General features: G+C 50.5%; 1 long non-coding RNA gene across 1 annotated transcript; it reads right to left on the reverse strand.

Moving 5' to 3' along the window:
- Window positions 1–502: 502 nt before the first annotated feature.
- Window positions 503–4,929, reverse strand: LOC122203606. The gene is made up of 2 exons (XR_006195266.1): window positions 4,683–4,929; window positions 503–1,091 (listed from the first exon to the last, which is right to left on the reverse strand). It is a non-coding gene; the product is annotated as an uncharacterized LOC122203606 (long non-coding RNA).
- Window positions 4,930–5,181: the final 252 nt, after the last annotated feature.

The following is a 5,181-nucleotide window of genomic DNA, read 5'->3' on the forward strand; positions in this document are numbered from 1 at the left end:
CTGCCTATGTTGTAAAATTCATTGGGTTTATTCCTCCTGGTCTGCATTGGGATTTATAGTTTCTCTCTATTATGAAATGAACATTGGGTTTTCTGCCATGAACAATGACAAGAACCAAGATCTCAAATCGTGTGACGTGTTTGTTTGTTTGTTTGTTTTTTTAAATTTTTTTTTTCAACGTTTTTTATTTATTTTTGGGACAGAGAGAGACAGAGCATGAACGGGGGAGGGGCAGAGAGAGAGGGAGACACAGAATCGGAAACAGGCTCCAGGCTCCGAGCCATCAGCCCAGAGCCTGACGCGGGGCTCGAACTCACGGACCGCGAGATCGTGACATGGCTGAAATCGGACGCTTAACCGACTGCGCCACCCAGGCGCCCCTGTTTGTTTGTTTTTAATGTATGTGTACATGTACTTGACGTGCTGCATTCCATATGTCCTCTTTGGGTCTAGATCGTGGGGAAAATGTCCGAACGATATGAAGGACACAAGTGCACAGTGCTATCCAGCACCCTTGCAACTTATTGGAAACGATGTACACGCCCACCTTGAGCATCTGTTGCCGTGTAACAAGCAATACCACCACTTAGCCACCCGAAACAGCCAGTAATTATTGTCTCACAGCTTGTGTGGGTCAAGCATGTACCCACGATGGCTTCGCTGGATGTCTCTGGTTCAGGGTCTCTCACGACGTTGTGGTCAAGCTGTCAGATGGGGGTGCAGTCGCGTCAAGCTCGACCAGGAATGGAAGGTCCCTTCAAGCTCACTCATTGGTCATTGACAGGCCTCGGTTCCTTGCTGTCTGTTGGCCGGGAACTCGGTTCTCTACCACACGGGTTCCCGTCAGACCTGCGTGTCTTCACAACATGGTAGCTGGCTTTCCACAGAGCGAGTGATCCCAGAGACAGCAGCCAAGGAAGAGAGGGCTCAGGATGGAACTGTGGTTTTTATCACCTGATTTTTCCCTTCTGCCGTCGATCATGGGAGGGGGCTGCCAAAGAGCCACTGGGACGTCCTGGGGGCTGGTGACCATGCTGTCCAAGCTCAGGAGCGTGGATAAACTGCCGGGCATCACACAGTGGGGCCCCTTGCTATTGGAAACAGGAAAGAAGAGAATGTCTAGGAACTGTGGCTTCCAGAAGATACTGCTAAGTACACATTCTACCTTTTGTATCAGACAGAAGAGAAAATACAAAAACACACCTTTGTCTGCTCATCTGTATAGAAAGATGATACCCAGGAATCTAAGGCAGCTGACGCCAAGGTTGTTTACCTGAAGCAGGGGGGCCTGAGAGGAGGGCACGTGGGCAGAGGAGTAACACGTCTTCTGCATCCTGAATGGTCTTCACTCGTGGATGCAGGAGAAATGTCAACAAAGATAAGGACTAAAAAAAATCACACCCCTAAGCATAAAACGAACAAATGAACCCAACAGTATCTCACGCAAATACGAAAGCAGTGCAGAAGGGAAGACACAAAACACAAACCAACCAACCAAACACTTAGAAGTTAATGAGAATAGAAAGGAGAGAGCTAACTGAGGCAGAGTCACCAGGACAGGCGTCTCCAAAAGTTGACCTGTGAGGCAAAGAGAGACAAAAAAAGAAAACAAAAATCAGCCCAGCAGAACATTCTGGGTCAAGAGGACTTAACCCTGAAGGACTTGCAACACCCAACAGAAAACAACAACAACAGTAAATCCTATAGGAACATGGGCAAACACGGATATTTCCCCACGGAGGACGCACAGGTGAGAAGCACATGAACACGTGCTCAGCATCATGAGCCACTCGGGACCAGACCACGGGAGACAGAGCAGTACACGTTAGGATGGCTGAAGCCAAAACGAGGGACGCCACCAAATGCCGGTGAGGACACAGAGAAATTGGATCTCTTTCAGCAGGTGGACGCTTGGGCGGGCGCTGGTATGGCCGAAGCACGGAGTACCCCTCAGGCGCGCAAAGGAACAGCTTCCATGAGCAGAACTGCCTGAAAGGGCACGAAGGACCAAGTGCTTAGTGCAAAACAAATACTGACTGGAAAGTGTTACATCTTCTAAGACTTCACTTAATTTCCATGTTTGACATGACAGAACAGCAGAGATGGTCAGATTCGTGGTCAGCAGGGAAATAGGCAGAGGGGGGCAGTGTGGTCGCTGGGCGTACCAGCGAGATCTTCGGTACCCACGGTGGAATTCTGCATCTAATTTACCACTGGTTCCACGAATCTGAATACGGGGTTAAATCGTAGAGAGCGGCACGCACATGAACTCGGGCTAAAAAAAAAAGGCTGAAATCGAATAAGGTGTACGGTCGAGTTAAGGGTTACGTATTAATACTCATTTCTTGATCTTGACATTGTACATCTACCATGTCAGACGTCACTGTTGTGGGGAGCATACACGGGCTCCTTGGTCCTAATTTTACAACTTCCCACAAGCCTAAACTCACTCCAAAATAAAAAGCTTACATGTAAAAAAATACGACAAAATAAGCGTATAGAAGCTACTTAAGTCTGAGAGCAGGAGGACGGATGTCCCAGAAAGGCCACCTTTCCGCAGGTTAGGGGATTTGGAGACAGCCAAAGTGATGATTAAAAACTGCATACGCTAAAAAGAGAGACTACCTGCTTTGGTCGCACTGCATCGCAGCGCTCCAATCGCCAGCCATTATTTCCGAGCCAATTTTCCCGCGAACAAGAGAGGCGCGTAACACACATCGGCCTTGCCGGCTCCAGCAGCGGGCAATTAAAACGCTATGCAACCCCAGCACCCCTGTCAGATTGCTCCGTAAATAAAGATGAGCCCCTAAATGTGCCAGAAATGCACATTTCTGTGGGTGCACCACAACACAACACTGGCCTCCCCCAAAGATGCGAGAAAACCCAGACAGCACTCAAGGAGTCCCGAGTAGAGCACCGCCTGTAGGTGGGGTCATTTTGCAAACCATTGTCCTGTGGTTTTTCATCTACAAACTTATTTTAGGACTTCAGCCTGCCATATTGACACTTGCCAGTTTCTTTCCTCCTTGGCCCCAGATCACCCAGTCAACACACGGTGCGGATGACCAGCGATAACCGTCTTTGCTGGGTGATAGGAAATATATATATATAGGAATGTATATATCATATATTCCACACAGTGGACAGCCGCCCAACACGTCCAGGGCCATTCAACCACCCACCGCCAACAACCCAGGACGTGGACACTGGTGAACACGGCCAGCAAACCCGGTTCCACAACGTTCACTTAACGTTCTGAGGTTACGCCATTTCCCGGCACACAATAAAAATCCGGGGATAAAAGGATCGATGCGAGGATGCACGCTCTAGTAGGGAAGGCAGAAAAGGTGAAGGGAAAACCCATTAAGATGTTCAGTTCAGTTGACCCGAGTCAACTCAGGAAAACCTTTTACTGATGGGTAATTTCTGAAGATGAAAGGGAAGCATAGACCCAACTAAACAAGTCCGTGAAAGAAACTAGTGACTGTCACTCAGAGAAACAAAGCGAGAGAATCCCGAGTGTTTCTGTTGCAGACGGAATGTGACAGGGCACATTTTTAAGGCTCTGTCAATACCATTAATATTTATGACCCGTCTCGCGAAAACATCCGTCGAGAGGCACATCCATCAAAGGCTTCTGTTGGGGGATTGTTTTGTTTTGTTGGATGATGAGTCCCAAATGACAAAATTGAGTGTTATTATATAAAGGGTTTTATTTGCCTCCGTTGTACACACACCCTTCAAGATGGCAAAATCATCAGGAGGCTGTATTCTGAGAAGATACGGTTCCTTTTGAGAAGAAAAACCACCTTTCCTCTTACCAGGTGAACTAAGTTATTTCCTGCACCCAGCCTCCAAGGTGCCGCCTCCAAGCTGACAGTATAGGGACCAGCCCCTTTCCACAGTTGGGGGGCGCTGGTTAAGACCCTTTCTTTACACCAGCTCCCCCACCTCTTGAAACCCAGAGACATAAGATGCATTCCTATGCCCAGGGGAACCTAGATCTTTCTCTATAATGATGTAATTCTGGGTTCCCTTGTGGGTGAAATGAGACAACAATATATGCCCACTGTTTGTCCCATGACATGGGCCCAGTGAACGTTAACCGCCGCTTCTCTTCAGCATACCAGTGCCCTTAAAGGGGGGACCCTTAAGAGTAGTGGTGACTTTGAAAGTACTCTGTAACCAGGGGCCAGGGTCACTGACCAGTTGGATTAGATGCGGCTGTAAAGAATCCTTAGGCCCCCGCCCTCCCCGCGCACCCCAGAGGGAAACGCGCAGGAAATGTGGCAATGCACTCCCCCCTCCTTTTTTTTTTTTTTTTTTTTTTTTTTTTTTTTTTTTTTGCATAGCTTAGCGCGGAGCCCTGCACACCTCTCCCCAAAGGGCCTTGATTTCACAACCGGCAAGACGGCGATTCTGATTGGCTCCAGCGGCTCCTGCCCAAACCGACCGTCCCCGGGGCGCCCACTAGATGGCGCGCGCAGACCAGCTTGTGGCCACACCTGCCCCGCGCTCCCCTCCCCCTGGAAGGTCCCTGCACACCTGCCCCTGCGCAGTCTTCTTCCCACCTACCTACCTACCTGCCTCCTCAAGCCCTTGCCCCCCCCCCCCGCCCCCGGGGGCCAAGTGGGAGCCAGGAAGGCGCCCCCCGCAGCCCCACCCCGCGCTCAGCGCAGCACCTGCCGTGGGGCACCTGCCTCGGGCACCTGTCAGCCCGGAAAGGTGTGGCCTCCCTCCGCCAGCCCCACCCCCGCCCTGCCGCTGGATGGAGGCCCTGCTCCATGGTTGTCAGGGAAAAGGACGCATGCTCGCTGTAAACATTCCAAAGGGCTCCAGGAAACCTCAGAATCCCGGCAGCCCCGGCAGGGCCTTCGCTGACATTCTAGACGCGTCACTCCACATCTAAGTCCACGACCCTGCACAGAGATGGCCGGACGAGTGGACGGCAGACGACCTCGTGCTTTCTAACAATGACGTCATCCTCCGTGCGCCGCTACTTTCTCAAGTGCTAAGTTTCCCGTTTCGCTTAGATTTAACAGAAGGCAGTGAATCCAATGTGAAATGTCTGAGCTTCAAAAACCAATCGCTACAAGATACGCTGATCGTTGAAACACCTCGCTGTGGCCCGGCGGAAAGTTCCAGGCGAAACGAGTCACTGACTGGAGCTCCACCTTATGT

The sequence above is a fragment of the Panthera leo genome, chromosome D3 (assembly GCF_018350215.1).
Source record: "Panthera leo isolate Ple1 chromosome D3, P.leo_Ple1_pat1.1, whole genome shotgun sequence".
NCBI lineage: Eukaryota > Metazoa > Chordata > Mammalia > Carnivora > Felidae > Panthera > Panthera leo.